The 22,238-nt window shown below is 34.9% G+C and overlaps 1 long non-coding RNA gene across 7 annotated transcripts in view; it reads right to left on the minus strand.

Annotated features, from left to right (window-relative positions):
• Positions 1-22,238, minus strand: part of LOC116228674 (uncharacterized) — a 357,464-nt gene that overhangs the window by 228,855 nt on the left and 106,371 nt on the right. For 6 of the 7 annotated variants that reach the window (XR_016458699.1, XR_016458698.1, XR_016458702.1 and 3 more), the window contains one exon: positions 16,756-16,842. The exons of the other annotated variant lie outside the window; for it this stretch is intronic. This is a non-coding gene — a long non-coding RNA (uncharacterized LOC116228674). The remainder of the gene's footprint in view (positions 1-16,755; positions 16,843-22,238) is intronic. 7 annotated transcript variants of the gene reach the window in all.

The raw sequence follows: 22,238 nt of genomic DNA on the forward strand, positions 1-22,238 counted from the left end.
ACCTGACAGATAGCATTAATTACCTGTTCACTAGATCTCATGAGTGGTATGATATAGTAAAGGAAAACAGTAGTTCTGACCCTACAAAAACCTAGTTTGAATATAGTGTTTTAGAAATGCATTGTGCCACATGCTGGAGAAAAAAAAAAAAATAAAAAAATTGCAAGAAATCAAGAAATGAAAACCAAAACTAACAGGTTCTCTTTTAAACATTTACATTCATTCTGTGCACACAGTTAGAAAGGCTGGACAGACCTGATTGCAGCGGTTTGTTTTTTTTTTAATCTGTGCCTATGATTCCTTCCAAACTCTCTCAGAATACCCAACTGCAATAACACTTTCAATCTATTCAGTTAAATATGAATAGTTACCTGTTTTCACCTTCTCAAATGCTCAGATGGCAAATGCTCAGTTATCATAACTTAGACCTGTTTGAATATATTTCCATGTGCTTCTACTGCAGCAATGTATGTTTAATATATCTCCATTTTCAAACCAAGTAACCAACCACGTAGCATAACTACATTTGCATGCTCATTAATCATTATCTTATAACAAAATAATACATTTCCAAGCAGACCATAAACAAGGAGTATGGTATGTTGATGCTTTCTCTACTGAAGAGCAGTCCATACAGCGTTTGAAGAACATTGTTACAATGTTAACCCCTATGCAATACATGTCTGTAGTGTATTATAGGATTGATTATGGTCTTTTATATATATAACTATTCAGGGAAGATGGGACTGCATAAAATATTCTATTTTCAAGGGCTATATATTTAGTAGCTGGAGCATAACAGTCCCAATGATTGCTGCCTAAAGTATGCACTGTGTAATATCCAGACTTCCACCTATTTCACAGGTTGGGGGGGAAACATTGAATGTATTTATGTAGTATCATACATAGTACATAAATGTAGTATATTTATACATAAGTAGTATACATACATGTGTAGTATGTTATCTGTTGAGGTAGTTAAAAAGATGACTTTATGGACAGTAGTCAGTCTATAATCTTCACTGAATTACTGTCATTGCCCATGCTTTCTAAGGCACTTGTAATCCAGGATAAATGGACATTGATGACAACTATTAGTCTAGTCTATCTTTTTCCACACTTTCTATGGTTCCGTGTCACTCAGCTTAAAAACTTTATAGTGTAAAAAGATGACATCAGCATCAGCTGTATTGGACCAAATCATATGCTGACTAATACCACTGTAGCACTACCAACTTGAAAGATAAGAGTGGGAGAGTTCTCTGAGTCACTGTGTGAAACCATTGCAAAATCAGCCATTAACATAAATGGAATTGAATACATGTATCATAAATCACAGAAAACCTCATTACTGTAAAACCATTATACACAAAAGACCAAAATATGCCTTGGAAAAAGAGAAAACTAGAGGCATTACAAATGTTCTGGAATCCTTTTGTATCAGAAAATGTTAGGTGCTAATTTTTTTGTTAGCATTAGTCCGAATGCTCCCTTCTTTTCCGAGATGCTAACTCTATCCTGTGCTTTAGAGAAGGACTCATGTTCCAGAGTACACCAATTGACTCAGTGCATAAGAAGTTCCTTTTTCATGCTCAGCTCTCACTGGCAGGTATCTTATCATCCATCAAAGCAATTCAGGATCTTTTCTTGTAGCAAGACATCCTCATTTTCAGTCCCTAAGGCATAACTTTGCACTTTATATTATTAAATTTATATCCTGTTCTGTTACTACGTACAACAAGGAAATTTTCTCTTACCAGACGGTAATCTAGCTGTCTGCATGACTGGCAAACTCCCTCAACTTTCTGTCAGCCACAATCTGCATTTATCTCTTGATATTCTCTTTTATTTAAAATTCATTATAATTGCTCTGCACAGCACCAAGGTCAACCTAAAAAGTCTGTAGCTGTTATTGCTGGATATTTGATAAGGCATTTGTACTGTAATCCTCTATCTAACCAGGAGGTAGAATTAGTTCCAAATTATGATCTACCTAAATAGAAAATATATTAATTGCGTGAATCAATTTGCCTCTCCAACAGAGGATTATAAATATTACGGAGTTCATACCCCATGGTGGTGATGTAATGGAAGAGGGAATTTCCCTGAATGGCACTGCTAATGCAGCTCTTTTCTTGTTTCCTGATTCTCCACACACTTCAGTCCAAGCAGCAATGCTCGTGCTGCCTCCATGCTTTGCATCCCCCCCGTTCTCCACCTGCTGACTGAGTCACAGAGGGCTTTTTCTGGGGCCAATATTATGAGTGTCCTGACCAGTTCACCTCTATGCCAGCAGCATTGAAGACTATGGAAATCTCTTCAGTTGCACTTTGAGTAATTCAGCTGGAAGTACTTTAAGCCTTTGAAGCTTCCCTCTCTTTCTCTAATCAATACTGTTTCAAGTATTCAAAAAGTTTTGGAACAAGTAAGAAGTAAAGATAGGAGAGACAGATAGACAAGTATACAAGTCTTGCTTCATTGGGAAATCATGCTGATAATATTAGTTACATGACTTGGCTAAAGACATTGCCCATTTTACACCAGTGGTGGAAGCATGCATTTCCTGTGTGCTACCTTCTTTGAATTAATGTCATTATTTATCTACTGTTACACTATTTAAATAAGTACATTTACACAAAAATATTTAATAGTAAACACTCTGAACTTGGATTGTAGTTATGCTATATAATTTTAAAAATTGAAAATTATTAATATAAATATTCTGTAATATTTTATATTTAAGAGACCAGTATATACTCTTCATCTGGAAGGTTTAATTATTTCTATGGCAGTTTTGCTAAGCTTTTTCTGGGAACTCACTGCAGCTACATGGCTAAGAAAAGCTGATTGTTGCCCAGATGGCAGCAGTCATCTGATGAGAATGATAGTGGAAGATACATTACTGACATGTCCATTTAGAATATTTTTATTCCCAAGCAGAGCTATCTTTAACAAACTTATGGACTCTGTCTCTTTTATGTGTTTCCAAACAGGCAGACAACAGAAAAAGACACAAGAGGAAAGACAATCCACCAGTTTGCTAACTAAGGTATCAGTTTGCTTTTGGATTCTCTAAATTTATTGTTTATTAACTGCAGTGCTGATGTTGAGCTGACAAGTTGAAAGAATAGGATTCTCAGCCTATTTTGTATTCTAATCCAACAGAAGAACATAAAGAAGCTCTAAGAACAATATTAGAGTGAGCCTTTCTTCCTGAAAGTTTCCTTGGAAGCTGCATGCAATTTTGATTCATTCTGAATTTGCTAGAAATTTAAATTACTCAGAATATTTACGCTAGAATTTTACAGTCATTCTATTACTAGGAGTATTTACGGACATATGATGCCAAAATGCTGAGAAAGCAATGATATCACTTAGTGAAACACATGCAATTTAAGCACTTAAAAGCAACAGGGAAGAAACAGGACTCAGGAGTGTTTTCCATGGAATGATTGTAAGCAGATGATCATATCTAGTTAAATTCCTGTAGGAACCAGTGCAGAGATGACTGTAAATGAAAGAAAATCTGCAAGAGTATTTGTATTAGCAGTGAAGTAGCAGTACCCACATATTCTATTTTTAATGGGCTTCCACACACAGTTACAAATATCAGAACCTTCAGAGTACTGTTATCAGAAGTCTACTATTGTATTACAATAGTAAAGTACTGCTACTATTGTGGGCCTTTGGTATGTTCTTATATAATTCTACCTAACATAGGTGAATTCTTTAAGGAGCACTGCTTACTGAGGTGTAAAATGATCATAGCATTTCACGTGTTTGTGATAGGTTTGAGATAGTGCTCTTCTCTTCCCACACAGCTTTTTAATAAAAGTGCTGCCAGTTTGCTGACCTTCTCCTCTTCAAGGTTAATGGTTTGTTATCTATAAATTACTTTTCATGCTACAGCTTGGGTTATGAACTCCAAAATTGTCTTCTGCGGGCTTTCTCCTCAATTTGTTTCAAGCTCATAGAAAAACACATTTCCTGGTACCTGAGACAGATTTCACAATAGGAAAAAATACTAAAGAAATGAAAAGAGATAATACTGGCTTTAAAAATTTGCCATTCTCTTGTTCAAGATGACATACAATTATTTCAGTTGGTTGATATTGTGGAACAACTACTGCCACGTTCTCTGGTAAAGCTCAGTGCCTACATGACTACAATTTACCAAACGCTGCCCTGACTTCTTTTTTTCTTGCAAATATGGCCTTTAGGCTAAAGATGTTGAATAGAGAAAACAATTAGCTACATTGCAACATGTTAAAGGTTTACAAACATGTTAGTAGCTGGTTAATTTATAATATGCAGACTTTGTATCAGTGTGGAACATCTGCTAAGTAAGAGACAACTTGGTAATAATAAACTCTGCCCTCGTATTTTATAATCCTGTCACAGTGTAAGATGAAAAAAGTAGATATTAAATTTGATCTTGAGACAGCACAAGTTAGCATCCCACTAAGGACAGCACAAGCAGAGTGGGTTCAGCAACACCTTGCAATTTTCACATAACTAAATCACATAATTCTTTGCAAGTTGGTCCTTTCCACGCTTTAAAATTTGAGTGAATTTTCTAAGTGACAGATGACAAGAGCACAGTGGCACACTGTAACTCCGCACCCAGGAAATACACGTTTGCTCTCAAGCTGCAGGAAATGCTAGAGTATTTACACTGACAAACAAAATCAATTCCTCCTCAGTTGTAATTTTTACCATAAAAACAGCTGTAAGAGTCTCTCACCCAGTCTGAATGTTGCTTGCTAGTGACTATTTACTTTACATGATGACAGTGCAAAAGGAATGTCAAATTCAGTCAGTAATGTTTGCAAAACTTTCCTGCCACATGTGGTACCTTTGCACATACATTTGCAGTATTGTGACCTAATTTATTATATCTTTTATATAAAACATCTAGCATGTTACTTTTATTTTTCAGACTTTTTGGGTGATATGTGGTACATGCACTTCAGAATTACAAAAGTCAGATTATTTCTTATGGTTAGTTTAATAACAACTATATTATTGCCATGCAGAAACTAATGAAATTATGTCAAGTTGTTTCAGAAGATAATTAGTCAAACTTTTTTGTTCAAGTTGTTGGAAAACAACTGCTGATTTTTCATCAATTTCCCAATAATACCCTGCATATATCCTTCTCCTATTTAATTTAGTAAGAGTAGCAGACCACTGGAACAGGCTGCCCACAGAGGGGGTGAGATCTCTTCTGGAAACATTCAAAACCCGCCTGGGCGTGTTGCTGGGTGACCTAATCTGGGTGTTCCTGCTCCAGCAGGGGATTGGATGAGATGATCTTTTGAGGTCCCTTCCAATCCCTGACATTCTTTGATTCTGCAAATTATTTACCAGTCCTTTACATTAGCATCAGAGCACTGACCAGGTAGAACTCGCTTTTATTTTCATTCTCTAAGACTGAGCTGTTCAATGGTTACGATGTAATTTTTTTTCTATGGAGATCATTATTCAAATCTTCAGTTACAGTCATGTGTATTCAGACCGATTTTATTCAGCATTAAAATATCCTTCTGCATAAAGGCAAGTTCTTTCAAAGAAAAAGAGCAGATAAGTTTGTGGTTTGTTTATTTTAATATTTCCAGAAGATTGCTCTCCCTCCTTAACTTTTTTTTCTTATTTACTTCTTTTAAATAGTGCACTGCAATTGAACATATAGAAAAGAAAAAAAAAAAAAACAACCCACACACATATCATACATTATTTGTGAGAAAGAAATGCCTATGTATATTACTTTCCATATTTTGTGAATTTTGATGTGAAGCACAGCCAGCTTTGGAAACATGCTTTTGTTACAACTGATCTGTCAAGAGCAATCTAGAACCTGTGTTTTAAAATACAATTTGAATGCTACAAATCATCATACTTACTGCTTATTTAGTGTCTTCCTGTTTAATTACAAGCTGTGTGTGGACACAAAAAGAATCTTTTTGCTCTCAAACAAACTCAGTTCCTGTAATGATTTCATTTTTCTTTGTGCAAGACTTCTCAATTACGTAAGTCATTCAGCAATCAAAACCAGGGACCCTCTGGCACTAGTAAGAATAGAGATGTTTTTCATGTGCTCTAAGAAACAAAGAACCCTGGGAGCGTGCCAAGCCTGGACTAACAGCAGTATCAAAATCAGCACAGTTTTGAATAAAGGGGACAAAGGAAACTTGCCAAAAGTGGCACTGGCTTCCATTTGGATTCAGTGAAAAAAAAATTTAAAAAAAAAAAAAACAAAGTTTGAAATACTTTAAAAAGCATTTACTTCTTGTAAAATAGTCCTTGCTTAGAGGTCTGAGACTAGAAACTCAATTCCTAATACAAAGCTTTAAAACATCCAAGCCTTGTTTTCTAATTTGATTGAGGATGTCAGTTTCTAGTTGGCCTCCTTAAGTAAAATATGCACTGAAATAAGTAAAATTTCCAGAAGTGATGTGTCTGGCAGTGGTACCCTAAAACATCACCTTAAAAGCACCACTGATCCATTTGTAAAAGAGACATTATAAAAAGATTAAAAGCTTTAGGGTTAAAGAGAAAGAAAAGGGTGCTGCAGAATTTCCATCAGAGTAAATCAGCAAAGTAAAACTATCAATTCTTTTATCACTACGCGGAATTTATACTGGTTAATACTCTAAGCCTTTCATTATCTAAATTAAAACTACACTGTGTATATTAAATTCAGAGATTAGCTTGCTGTTATACTCAGTAATCTTACTTTGATGTCTCAGGATTAGTATTCATGAAGTTTCAAACTATTAACTGCACGTTTATAACATCTGACAAGAAATATATCTTACAGACCACGATTATTGTAGGATGCTATAGTTCTGATTTTATCTTTCATTTTGTTATGAGTTCCCACAGAGTTTATCCAGACTGTCAAACAATGTTTAAGGTTGGTTCTGGCAGGTTTATTATATAGGCAAATCTGGCTAAAACTTAATCATTCAGAACCAATGAATATTTCCCCCTTCCTTTCTATTTTTACTTAGTTTTACACAAGTGATAATTTTCAAATTCACTTGCCTGCACTGTTGTCAGAACCACTGGCAGAACTGGAAATCACCAGAAACCTCTCACTCCTCAGTCAGTTCAGCCTGGAATATTGCACAACACTCTATGCAATACTGGCCAATATTGACACCTATAAATTTTCATCTAAGAGCTTCAGAGATATTAAATGCTAGTGAGCTACGATAATAACTACAATTCACATCCAAGATGTTTTTTCACATGTGCTTTGAAAATAGTGTCACTAAATGAAACAGGGAAACTGCAGCAAAATACCAAGCTCTTCAACACAAGGAAATCCTTAGCACCATCATATAACATCAGTTGCACTGCTAGCTCAGAGTAGGCTTAGCTCTAACTAGCATAGTGACTATATGAGCACTATAATAACTACAATTTCAGGTTTGAAAGCAGACCATTATGTACATTTCTTTCTCTGACCAGCTGTTGTGGTAGAGAATAATTCTTGCCAGCAGGTGAAGGCTGCCTGGGAGCATCAACTCTTAGCTGCAGGCTGACTTGTGAAACTACTGCTCATCAGATTCCAACCACAGGGGAATAGTTCAGATGTAATAGATCACGAATGTAAGAAATTTAAGTAAGAGGTGGAGGTAATGACAATATAAACGTTTTCCATGTACATCAAGGGAAAGTCGGCAGTTTTAAGAGTTCTTCTGAGAGACCAAAATGCACAGTGACAATTAGTGGAAAAAATGTAAAAAATCAACGAAAAAAACAAACAAAAAAACCCCATACATTAGTTTGGATATAATCTTGTGATCAAAAGTTATGGTCTACACGTGTAGAGACCAAACACATGAAATTGTAAAACTGTAAGCTGCTACTTTTTCCAGAATTTATCAAGTTAAAGCTCAAAAACAAAAGTCTCATATGGTAATTACCACACACGATAGTTTCTGTGCAGAGAGGACTACCCACCTACGCTTCTGTGATGCTGCTTAAAAGCTTCTATCTATTTCCCATAGCACAGAAGAGAAAGTCATAAACTGCACAGCAATAGAAACAAAAAGCAGTAACAAAAGCAAATGTCACAGTTTGAATTGCAAACTACAGATGAGCCTTGACTGCTGTAATTAAATACAGATGTGAACATTAAAGGTTTGAAGCTGCTCTGCTGAGGTTGGAGGTTAGTTGTGTTTCTCCCTATAATAAAACTCAGCTTTCTGGAACTTACACTACACATTCCAAGTAGATGTCAGGAGTTTTCACATAGCAGTTCTCAAAGAAAAGCTCATGGAATTCAGCAGGTAAGATTTTCTTCTTTTACTGGGAAGGTATACCAAAGTACTCCCGGTGTAACAGAGAATGATCTTCTAGGAGCTCTCATGGAGACATAACTTTCTAAATGAGACTAATTTCTCCTAAAATGAAAGATATTTTAGATCCCTTTGATTGAGCCCTAATTCCCATTCAAATCTTCAGAGTTAGACACAGAGTTAATGTTTTGAAAGGCACTGAAATTCCCATCTGTTTGAAATTCTGAAGTTTCAGTTTAGCTCATTACACACTCATGAATATAATCTGTGCAAATTCTTAATATGTCTTATATCAGTAAATCTATTAAGCTGTGTGTCTTGTTCCAACAAACCAATGCTATCACTTAAAACTGGTTTCAGTCTAGCTGTCAGTGTAAAAGATTAAACAGGAATGAAATAAATACAATTTTTAGGCCTATAATTATCCCACAAAAACTGGTTGGGAAAAGACTGTCAATACCCAATCCACAAAACAAATGAAGTTGAAGGTGTGGGCTGTAGCAAACACAGAACATTATAGAGCGTTTTGGGTTTTTATAGTTCAGATTACAGCATCAGTAGAAGAATATCATACAAGATTATTTGTGTATCAGGTACTTTGGACACCAGGTTCTCCTGCCTTTGAGATAAATCATCTGTGAAAAGCTGAACGTATTGACTATTGGAATTAAAAAATTATAAAAGGAATTAGTCAGGGAGGTTAAACCAGCAGAAAACTAATGGAGAATAAATAACGTAATGGGTGCCATTTTTCTACCTACAGACAAAGGAATACTGAAATTCAAAGCACAACATATGCTCTGTACAATGAGCATAGTCAATTCCATTGAGGAAATTGGAGCCCAGCTCTACCATGCTCATTTAAGTATCCTGGAATCATTAACTTCTTAATTTACAGCCTGCCCCATTAAGCATGTGGGGGTTTTGTAGGTTTTTTTTCTCATCAGCTGACTCATACACAAGAAGTTCTCTAATGTAGCAGATCTATTTGCAATATAAAGAACTGAAGATTAAGTCCTTGGTTTTCACTTGGCAACACAGAGCTTCATAATTTGGTGCTTAGATTAATGTGTACACTATATTTAAAGTGTGATTTTACTATAATGAAGATTAATGGCTGATTTTTCTGTCTGATAATAAAGAGTAGTTGGCATGGCAGTTTTGGACTTTAGCCTTTATAATACTAAAAATAATTTAGTTTTTCCTTTCAGTAAATTTCAGGATGTACACTTTAGAAATGAACACTAAGACATGAAATAAGACTGCTATTAGGTTAATGAAAGTTAGAAAAAGAACAAAGTGTTTTTTTTTCCATAGAGTGTCATTTCTCTGGTCTGGAAACTGCTTTGCTTTGGAGTGAGCTGTATTTACATGTATTTACATGATCAACAGATGATTTGTTGGTTGCCAGGTAAGGAATAGGCTTGTATCTAGGACCATTCTACTAACTTTTAAGTTATGAAAAGTAAGTAGGTCTGATCACAAGATTTCTCTTTTTCTTGCTGTTTCTACTTGGCAAAGAAATAAGTTTTACATTTCACTACCTTTTCTTCAATAAATTTCTATGTGCCTTACAATAACTCAAAAGAGATCAAATGTGGATTTTAACACAGACAGAAGAAGAAACGAAGATATTATTTAGTTCTACACAGTGGAAGGCTAATAAAAAATCCAAAAATCTCATGAGGTCTGAATTAATCTACACAAATTCCTTTCCTGGATCTTTCCACATTTATATTTTAGACAAAATATGCTTTTAAAGCTTCTCTAAGGTCTACCAAAGAAATCTTAATCTGTTCATACATTGTATGTGTCATAGACTTTGAACTTGGGTGATTTTAAGAATTTAAGAATTTTAAAATCACCAAATCTTTAACAGAAAGAATATCTGATGAACATACAAAGGTTTAATGAAAATTTCTTTCAGAAGATTGGCATCAATACAGGAAAATATTTAATTTAATGAAAAAAGTGTGGAAAAGCATAATTCCTACAAAGTGAATCACAGTATCATAGCACAGTTGGCACTGAGGACAGCCTGGAGATTTCCAGCACAGTCTTCTACTTGAAGCAAATTTATTGCCAGCATCAGATGGGGGAGCCAGGGCTGTGCTTAGCTGACCCCAGAAAACCTCCAAACTGCAACCTCTTGCAGTGCAGAACTACCCTCCTCGTCAATATTTTGTGAATACACAGAATTGAAGATGAGGAAATGTGTCAGCAAATATACCAGATATGTCTACACCTATACAGTTTTGGAAAAGCTAAAAGCATGAATGGCCTTTTTCTTATACACTAGTTGTATTTTCTGTGATGTTTGCAACATGCACAATCTCAAATTCAAAATATTCTCTTACTAGCATGCAATTAGATTAAAATGTAAAGGAAGTAGTTATGGTCCTAGAATAGGTAACATTAGGAAGAATTTGAGATTTGTAAAGAATAGTTACAATTATCTTCTAATCTTTTTCCTTATTAACACATGAAGATGCATCAAAACCAAACAGTCTTAAAAAGATCATCCTCTTGTGCAACACAGGAACTCAGCAGGGACTACATAATTAATGCACAAATTAAAATTACTCCATATTATACACATCAAGTTAGTTTGTGGTCAACCTGACATTTAAATAAAGCAATTTAGAACAGTTTAATCTTCTGCTTTACAACAAGAGTAATAAAATCTGTATTGGTTCCAATCACTATCTACATTAAAAAACCTGCTGCAATCAACTGCAGATTACACAAGGATGCTATAATTAATGGCTTTCTGCCGCTGCATTTTAGTTGCTGTGTTTACATGAAGTTGGATCTCTTTCCAGTTTTGTGTAGAAGCAAATTTCCTGGATTTCTCCAACAGCGACAGAAGAAACCTAATGTCAGACTTTGCAGATTGTGTCAACTACTATACAGCTACACTCACAGCAGTGGAACTTCATGGATACAAAACAGCTTGATAATTCTGGAAAATCTCCAGCAGCCTAACCAACAGTTACACAGGCTGCCAGGCAACTCAATTGCTATAAGAGTTTAGTTTTAGACTTCTAAAGCATCCTTTTTTTTTTCTTTTCCATCAAAATCAAATGCAGAAACTCAGGAAGGACTGTACACACAGAAAAATGAAGAGGAAAGGGAAAAAGAAAAGAAACTACAAATTAGATTACCCTCCTGCAAAACTGAGAACAGAATATCTTACATTTTTCTTACAACTACCCTCTTTTGATCCTATACCCTCCATCTTAAAACAGAAGTTTTAAATTTTCGTGAGAAAGAATAGGCACACTGGGATGATCAAAAGCTCTCTTGCCCTGTTACTGCTTCTTCTTCTGTATTTTATACAGAGATTGGTTATCTTGATCTTTATGAATTCAAAGAATGTAAGACCTACTCATAGCCCTCAGGTGTCCAAGGACTAATTGCTTGACTATGCACTAGAGACCTTTGAGTCTCCAGCTCTCAGCTCTACATGTTTGCCTGGAACTGTCAAGTCCAGCAGTTTAGATTCATGAAAGTTTTATTTAAATTTGAATAAAAGTTGTTTGGATTATAAAGGTGTATTTTGGAGCTTAATTTAAAACTAGTATCTATTTTCTAACATGGCCTTCAGTATAGAAGCCAAGTTGTAGAGCTATGATGTCTAGTGATAAATGAAAGTACTTAGACTGACTAGAGAACTCAATGAAAAAACAGAAAGTTTAGATTTAGGTTTTGCTGGAACCATTCAGTATGACTAATATTTACAGCAGTTCTTATGGCAGGGATCCCATGTTTCAGAGGTTCAACTGGCTATAAAAACAAACAAACAAACAAAAACATGCAGTAACTCACAGACCAAAAGCTGGCATTCATTTCTTGCCAACTTTTATTGTTGATATCCAAGAATGTTTTAAAAACAATTATTTGTATATACTAGACCAAGACCACAAGAAGACAATAACTTTGGCCACTACGTGCAACTGACCCATGCTGAATTTATGAAGTATCAGCAGTAGAAGATTAACTGCCAATAGGAGAGTAATCTGCTACCTAAAACAAAATTTACACATAGCAGATCTATTTGTTCAAGAACAAAGGCCACATATCTGCTATGGATGCCCCAGAGTGGAATAACGTTACCTGCTGATCAGCTACGAATTAGTATGTGTTCATAATACATAAAGTTCTATTTATTGCCTCACTAGGGAGAAGATTTATTTCCAACTAGACTTTGAAAGGAATAATACGTGCAGAAAGGACTCCCAGCCTGAGTGTTCTGGGTCAAGTGTTCGGTATTTGCAGTGCTTTAATATGCTCTTGCTTGCATTTCAGCTTCCGTGTGTCTGGACTTCCTCATACATTTTAATATACTCCAAAGTGATTCATACTGTGCAGTAAACAGGAGAACAGCAGCTCAAGTGGAGAAATTCATAAAATAATAATAATAATTCTTTTTTTGGATAAAAACATTGAGCCCCACCAAAAAAGAACTCTGCAATGCCCATCACTATCAATTGCACAGAATATACCGGGAAAGTTTTATTTGCTTCTTACCTATTTGTATTACATCCTGTGATATTTTATCTGAATAATTAAAGTAACAGAGGATTAAGCCATCATTAAGCCTACTAAGAAAATTAGGCTTAGATTACAGTGTTTTCTACCTGTTCGTCATTCACATTTTTATTAATTATTAGCTGAGTTTAGCTGTACCTGACATAAGAGCAGACATCCCAAACATAGGATACTTTCTATATATGAAAATCAGCAGCAAGATAGAAGTTGTTCTGCCCCCATGAGCTTCAGGGATGAAAACTCTCATAAACGTCTTGTATTAAGAAAGCATGCAATATATATTTAAGAGTATCAGTAGGTTAGAAAGAAGTTTAATGATGATAATCTCCAGTAGCTTTCCTGCTGCTGCATTGGTTTTCAAGCATCACTCATTTGGAGGTGCTCAGGGATTTTTAAAGTAGAGGTTAATACCAAGAACTGGAGTTACTAAGCAAATAACACAGGCAATGAAATAAATTATTGTATGGCTGTAAGATCTATGTATAATATATTACACAGCTATTTTCTCTGGATTTGCTAGCCAAGAATGGTGATTTAATGAGAAATGCAAAGGAAAAAGGAAGCACAGAAATTTCTTCTCTCTTCTTTAAAATTACAGCACACTATTGAAATGGCACAGAAATTTTAATAATTGGCTTTGTAATTTCATTCATTTGTGGACTGGCTATAAGATATAAACACAAAGACATGAACAAACCTGCTACTCATGTCACTGATGTACCGAAAAAAAGAAACTTCTGCATTAAATTCATATTTTGAAAAGGAAAAATATTATCTCCAGTGCCTATTTAACAATTACCTTTGCATGAGGAATTCATAAAAGCAAAAAATACATTATTGCTACATGGAAGCTTGTTCCTGATATAAAACTGGTTGTGCTGCCAACCAGATCTATTTCACTGGGAAAGGTTTACTCTACTACAGATCATCCCTATCCTCATTAATAATAATAAAATCCTGATAAATTCCTGTCATAGAGAAGGCTTCTTTTTTGTTCTGTAAGATTTCCAGTGTTCTTTGGTTTGCTATAAAATCCTACAAAAAGAAATATATGCACATAATAGTCACTTGAACAGCAGTGACACTACCTTAGATAAACAACACCTCAATTACACTAACAAACATCTCCACTGAGAGAAAGATTTCATATAAAGGAATATGTAAATTACTTTTTATCCATTAGGAGACAAAGGAAGAAGAATGCACGTGATTAACAGAGAGCACAGCAGTAACTAGCTATTGCCTATAGCTATCTGTTAGGAACAGCGGGAGAAATGTGGATGTGAGGTCTTCATGTTAGTATACATGTTCTTCTATTTAATGAGCAGCCCATTGCACATCTGGTTCTCAACATCTTTTTAAAAAGAAGTTATATGTGTAATATTTAGTATATTTTCTGGAAAGAAAAAAAGCAATAATAGTTGCAACTGGCATCAAGGTGAAGAAGCTAAAATTCATTAAATACAAATTATAAAATTCAGACACCCTCATTTGTAGATAAACATCAGGAAATCATTTTCCTCCCACAGAGAAGCGGTAACCTTCTTAGTGTACATAAGATTTCTTTGTCTTTAAGAGAGTTGCAAGGTCATTGCCAGCTTTGCTCAAGTATGTTAATGGGACAGGGCACTACAATAATGAGACATTCACGTGCTCCTGGTTCTGGTGTCATGATGGCCATATGAACGTACTGTTGTATAACATGTATGAAGACAACTGAATTACTAAACATACTCACATAGGATTTTGAAGAAAACCATGAAAAAATTGTTCATACCCTAAGAATTTAACATTTACATCTAAAACAGCAGAATTATTCAGGGCAGAACAAACCTGACCATCTAACCAAGCCATTCAACAAAACAATCCAAAACTAGAAGAAATGACTTTCTACTTGAGCACAGGCAGATTAGATCCCAAAATATTCCTCCGTGTATTAATTAGAATTCAACAAATTTTAACTATGAAATTCATTTGTTTTCTCTAAGATCTGACCTTTCATAAAAGTGCTTTTTACATATGAATTACAAGGCCTACCTAATTTGGCACCCAATCCAAAAAGAAATGTTACTTTATATCTTTAGAAACAACCATTGCATCACAGGAAGAAAACTAAACACACTTGCCATCCATGGGATTACGACATGTAATTAGAACATTTTAAAATGATATTTTGCTGTTGAGTATGGGATTATGGCAAAGTAAACTGCAGCTTGTGCAATGACTTCTGTATATTTCTAGTTTCTCTGGGACTTCTGCCAGTCTTTTATTTGCTTTACGTATTTATTGGCATGTTTAAGTTAAATGCTTTTAAAAACCTGGATGTGTTTTGTTAAAGGCAATTCATGCTATGCAAAATGAATTAGACATTTAAATCAAGCCTCTGAGTTGTTAAGCCATCTTTCTATTTCAACTCTAGCATTAATTTTTAGCCTATAAACCTGGCACAATACAGTTGAAATGTAGGGAGCAAAGCCAGCTTACGCTCCTGGACAATACAAGCATTTATGCCTACGTTTTCTTTACGTTTTTAAACATAAGGCTGTATTTTTAAAGTGTATTTTTAAAGGAAGTGCAGAAGCTCAGTGAATAAACAACAGTTTGTTCCTCACTTTCAAAAACATAAAGTACAATTCTTTTATGTACACCACTGCCATCTTTTTTTAATGACATCAAGTAGTGAAAATATTTTAAAGAATGCTTGCTGCTGCAGCTCTGCCTGTTAGTCCCTATGGCTACATAATTTTTCAGTAATATACTAGAGAAACAACGTCCTGTGCAGGTGATGAGCTATTACTGAAACACTGACAGTATATGAACAGAAAATAAGGTGCATTACGTTGAAGGGATAAAGTAAATATGAAGTTTCCCTAGCTTCCATAGGCTCAGAATAGACAGTAAGAGGCACAAAGATAATAGAGACAAAGAAAAATAGTGTTTTTCCAAAGTAACTCTTCTACAGGTACTGACAGTTTTGATGTTTCTCCCACACTCTAATGTTGTTATTTACTGTTGCATTTCATTTTATGGATTTTTTTCCACATTGAGTTCAAACAGAATAAGCAAAAGTTTGAGTTACAGCATGTAACATGGTCAGAAAAGGAGTTTACAGAATTAAATCAACTCTTGTTTCTTATCCAGCTGGATTCATAAAATTCTCATACTGACTCTCTGATACTATAATCTTTGTGTTTGCTTGTTTGTACTTCACAATCCATTACAACCTAAAAGAAGAGCTTTTTATTCAAACCTACAAGTCGTGCAACTCTCATTATGCTGTTCTCTCTTCCGCATGACTTTTTTCTGAATCATTTTAAGGAAGTTTTCAATCCCTTATTTCTACTGTGTATACTCATATCAAAGAAAACCCTTCAATAAAACACCATAATTCTATGATTTCGCATTCAGGGAGATCAATGAAAATACATTTCTCCAGTTAACTCAGTAACAACAAAAAGTGTTTCCATAGAAAGGATGAAAAGCATTGGACCAACAGTAGATGTGAAGTGAGATGGGAAGGAAATGAAAGGGTGGAAGGAATCCTAATCTGCCCCTTTCTAGAGTTTCCCCAGGGTTTCTTGCTGTTCCGTGTAATTATTTTCCATTGAGTGATACAGCAAAGGAACAGTTGGCAGAACTGATGCAGCACTGTCTTCTGGAGGGAACTGAACATCAGCTTGCTATTCTGGGGCAGGAGAAGATAATATAGCCAGAATGCTTAAATTGTTTTGTGATGTTGAAACAGGATGTAAGAAAGTGTTTTTGAAGATTTCTTTGTAGTTGTAGCTCTTAGAATCTTACAGCAATTTACTAGCCAACTTTATCCTTTGTACTTTTCTTAGGAACCTTAAATAACAGTGGCTTGAAGTACAGTTTAAAAGGGGCAATATCTTACCTCTTTCACTACTTCAGGCTAAATAGGAGCTGCTTGGATTACTTCCAGTCTGGTTCTCAATACATAGGAAGAAAGAAACAATGGTGCCTGCAATCCAATAAAAGCAATTGTCTGTAATGAAAAGCTGTGACCCCTCCGTAATTCATCTAAATGAGATCTACACAGTATAAAGGCAAATTTCTTCCTTCTTAGCTTTGACATCCTGGCTGAGAGCATGATTGTTTTAAGTGAGATACTGAGATAATCTCAACAGATATGGGATGAGAGATAGTGAGCACAAATTTGCAGCTTGAATTAAAGCCTCATTCTCTACATAAAACTCAATACACATTCTGCAGGGAATTACCTCTAACCACAAAGAAAGCTTCTATACAGTGGATGGAAAAATAACTATGGAAAAATAAAAATCCATGGAAAGATACTACTCCAACAGTAGTCTTCCATATATCCAGAAAGTGAAAATACTATTATATTTTGCAGTATCCAGACTCTTTTGGTCCAAAAGTACAAATAAAGCTAAGAATCAAAAAATAAAGTTAAGGACACGTTCTATTCCGGAAATTTTTCCATGTAATAGCATTACTAACAGTTTAATTACTAACCTCAGCCTGTTGTGAAATAACTAGTCAGAGATCAGAATTATGACATGAAAATAGCCCTGACAAAAGGAGGGGCAACATAATATGTTCTTCTTGCAAATTATTGTATTGTACTAGACTCGACTAAAAATTATTTTTCACACAAAAAAGTTGCCTGAGCCAATGCTCTGTTGGGTTTTTTCTCTCTCTGTAATTCACTTGCTGTGTAATATCTGTGGAAAGAAAATTTTCATTTTCATTTAATTTTTTTTTAATCTTTATGTGAAAGAAATCAAAAACTGAGTAGAAAATTACACTAATATTTGGTTTTAAACCATTCTATTGCAATTATTAGCTTTGTTCTTTTTTTTCCTACAATATTAAATGTTGCATATTTTTCAGTCTTCATAGCAAATTCTTGAGAAATTCATTACTCCTTTTTAATAACTTCTCTCAAGTTATCCAGTTATCCAGGTTTTAAATACCCCAACCTTTGTCACAGGTAGAGAGCTCACTGACTAATGGCGAACAAGCATCTTTTTCTAACTTGATTCACCAGCTTGTGAGGTGCTCCCAGACAAACAGAATCCCACTGTTTTCTAAAAGATTTGAGGCCCCTCTTTATTCCTTTACATTTACATTTTGTGTTTTGATCACAGTATTACACTTTATAGTTTCTGTTTGGACCAGTCGTAAAATTCATTGCCTTCATCTCCAACAGATTAGTAACTTTATATTAAGCACACACATAGCAACTACAATTTGAAGAAAGATTGTATTCTTCTGTGCTGATACAGCTACTTAGGCTGTCACTAAATTACACGAAAAACTTGCTGCATCTGGCTCAAGAAATGTTGCATGTGTCAATATTCAAAATGAAGGGAAAAAAAATAAATGAAAAGACTTATGAGCTTACAAGTTCTTGCTGAACACAGGAGCCACATTTTGATTTATATGCTATTTCCTTTGGCAGACAATGGATACTTGTGTACTCAAGAAAAGAACTGAGAAATCTCAAAAATAAATGGAAATAAACGGCATCCATCACAAGCTTAGAACTGTACCTATTATTTTCACAGCTAGTTTCAATAAGTGGCAGCCCACGTCTCCTGGGCACTGATTCACAGATCGTGTAGCGCATTAATCTAGTGCTAGCTTTTAAAGATATGGCTGTTATCCAAGAACCAGCACAATGCTAGATACATGAACAATATAAATGTATTTAATAAAACATTGCTTACAAATATATTAGCTTCATCAATGTTTGTATAGCAGTGAAATTACAGGAAGTGAAAATTGTACTTGCTGCAAGTTTAATACTGAAGAATTAAGAGAAAACAGTAGGCAAAGTTATATTTACATAATACTGGTGGATGTCTTGAGGAAGGTGGAAAGAGAAGGAAGAAATTCCTTCAGAAGAAAAACCCCAGAAGCAACCAGCTTTCTTCACTGCCATCCTTATCAACTTGCTCACTCACAGCTGGCTCTCCAAATCACTAGCAAAACACAGGGTGTAAACAAGATCATTTCTGTCCACAAAATCTCTACAATTATTTGGAAGTACTGTAAGATATTGTGGATCACAAAGTGACTTCTTGAAACTTAGTAGGGAAATACTTTAGTTACCATATTCTAAAAATTAATAGAATTTCAATCCCTGGCAACATCCAGGATATTATAACACAATGTACTTGTTATCTTCACTCTTTCTTGTTTGATTGAAAGTGCTACTTGTCCTCTGTGATTTCTCCCTGTACACACTCAACAGCAAAGGAAGCCAGTTACCTTTCTGGTTAGTTTGGTTTCTGTTGTTGTTGGTTGGCTTGGGTGTTTTTTTCTTTTTTTTGGTTCCCCCAAACACACACACACACACCACTGAACCATGGAAAGAATATCAAACATAAAATGCAGAAATGCAGTTTGATCTACTGAATCATGACAAAGTGAAATTGCTAAATAGCTAGAAATAGGATCCACACAGGAATTTTACTTAAAATGATGAAGGTGGTAAATAATTAAGTAGTGCAATTTGCTGGTATCCTTTATGCACAAGATATGAAGCCATAACTGTTTTGCCACACTGACTGCGTCCTCCTAGAAAGATTTCCAGTATCAATTATAGTGTTGATTGCATTGCTACTAAATAGATTTCCTTGTCATGTTTCCCTGATTATATGTAAATATTTCCTAAATTAGATACATTTCAAGCTCCACTTAAAGTGTAATACAATTGTATAGTGTCAAAATTATGCATTTTAGAGCATGACTACGAGAACTACCAGAGTAAAATTTAAACATTTCAGTTTGAAATGAAAATAAAAGAATTTGTTGCAAATAATGTCATTAAACAGCACACTATTAAAATATTTTGGTTTTAATGCTATGGAAAGTTTGCCAGACTATTTAAAAAATCTCCGAATATTAACACAAGTCTCAGATATTATTTCAACAACAAATTCAGAATTTACATGTCTGAAGTAGAACAAGATCTCTTTCTACTAGTATGACAAATAAAGCCATTCAGATGAAGAGAACTTCCTATGTAAAATAATGACCTGTGGAGAAATGTATTAACACCACCACCTTGACATTTTTCATTGCTCACTTCAAAATTCCTTTTTGTTATTATTTTTTAAAATGCAAAGCTCTTGCTGTTTGAGCTTAATGCATTTAGTTGCATTAGAATTCTACAGTCATCTTCTCTTTGAGTAACGAAAGTTTCCAGAGAAAAGCTGGGATAGCATAGAGCACTGAATCAACCCCTCGCAACTCAAAAGAGATGGATTTTCTTCAAACAAGAAGACTTTGTTTAATGTAGGATTCCTTTATTTTTATTTCTGTGGAAAAGGTGCTTAACGTATAGATGCATATTTCCTCAAAAATTATTGGTAGGTCATATTTTATTTTATTTTTCATTAATGTTATGCAGGACTGTCTGCTATTACTATGAATAATTCTCAGAATGTTATTTGTTTTCTCAAAATAAAAGTTAGGAAAACTTACACTCATTTTTTCCATGCACACAATTCACTCATTAAGAGTTTGGAAGTTAAGAATGCATTACCAAGTTTACTCAAACTTTTATAACTTCTTAAAAAATTTACATCATATGCACTGGAAAACATAAAGCAGTGTTTAAACACAGCATGGACTCAAAGTCAGACATAATAATGTGCTGAATAAGCAGAAGACATGAGGCTTGGCGGAAGAGTTAGGGTTTGTTTTTTAACTTCATTTTATTTTATTTTTCAATGGGACAGAAAATAAACCATGAAGACAGATACAAGTCTGTATACAGGTACTTTGAAATATTGCAGGATCATTCCTGTTTAATTTAAAACTGATAGAAGACTGAAAACAATCCTGTATCAATTCTTCTTCAGCTGTCCAGCCTCCTGACAGAACTACCAAAGACAATTAATTCAGTCCTTCCACTGGCTCTGAAGTTTTAGATCAGGAAATTACAGTACAAAAAATCTGTTCAGTCTGAACACTGAGCTTGTTCAGGACACAGAAAGCAAACAATGGGATGACTACTTGAAATAACAGGGAACAGAAGTTAAAAAAAAAAAAAAACCACCAAACCACAACAACAACAAACAAAAGCCCCAAATATCTCTATAGTTTTGTAAACCCATGAAGAGGACAGGCATGCCAGATGTAGAAGTCAGGTGCATCCAACAGACATTCCAAACCAATCAGAAGAGGGGTAAGACCACTCAGACCCTCTGGGAATGCTGTGAGCACAAATCTGATGGTTTTTGATTTCTCACTCTTACACTCTGCTGCTGTACACTTACCCCACACATTCTAACTCAGATAGGTTGCAGATGATTATTGCACCATGCTTCACAGCTGCATATAACTCCTGCAGGTAATTAGGCTTTTTACCTAACAGACCTGAACCACAACAATGAAACTTTATTTTTACAAGTGTTACCTGACCCCTATAAGGTAGACATCAAAAATAGCATCTCATCAACTTCACTGAATTAGCATTTATAGCAATAGAATACCTTTACAGAATGTTTGCTAAATCCTAAATAGCTTTTTTCATCAACAAATGTCTTTGTAATAAAAACCTACATACCCTACTGAGGGGTGCCAGGTGCACCTAAATGCTGTGCAGCTTGGACATAATTAAGCCCCCTGTTGCTACCATTCTGCTCCTTGCCTTCAGCAGCTGCTTGTTTTCTGTCTGTAATAGAACCACATGTGCTGATGGCTCCAGGAGTAAAGAGCTCTTCAACTGCACATCTTATAACTGTAGACCTCATCACTGACTTTCTATTCGAAAAATGTAAAAATGTTAAATCCCTTCTAAGAGAAAGCTCAGGCAGAACAGCACTCCATGAAAATGAGAATGAGCAGAAAACACTAGCACAGACTGATAATCCAAGACATCAATCAACACTCAAGCATTAGCATGATTGAAAGTTTTCAGTTCTATAAAAAGAATACGAAACACACACAAAAAAAATTATAATCCAGACAACAAATTGTATTTCAGTTCTCTCTGTGGTAAAAAGACATCTATTTTCTATTTGATGATCAGTATGGGAACCTTTATGGAATGACAAAATATTACAAAGCTGTATAAAAATGATCTTTATTTCTCATTTGAAATTTCACTTTAATCACCATGTTTATTTTTGAGAGTTCACATTCAGACTTTTTAAAGTAACTAACATTGGAACATCCTTGTCTTTCTAGAGAAGCAATCTAGGACCTGCAATCATGGACCAGGAATATCACTAAAGGTGAAAGCATCTCCTACTGTAGTTTCCAATATTCTGCTCCCTATTTCATTCTCTGACCTCATGAAACTTTCACAATGATAATTCAACAAAAAAATGTTAAAGGTTTGTAAAATCAATCAGTGTGATATATCATATAGTTAGAAGT

Source organism: Phasianus colchicus, chromosome 18, assembly GCF_987193195.1.
Source record: "Phasianus colchicus chromosome 18, bPhaCol1.hap1.1, whole genome shotgun sequence".
Taxonomy (NCBI): Eukaryota; Metazoa; Chordata; class Aves; order Galliformes; family Phasianidae; genus Phasianus; species Phasianus colchicus.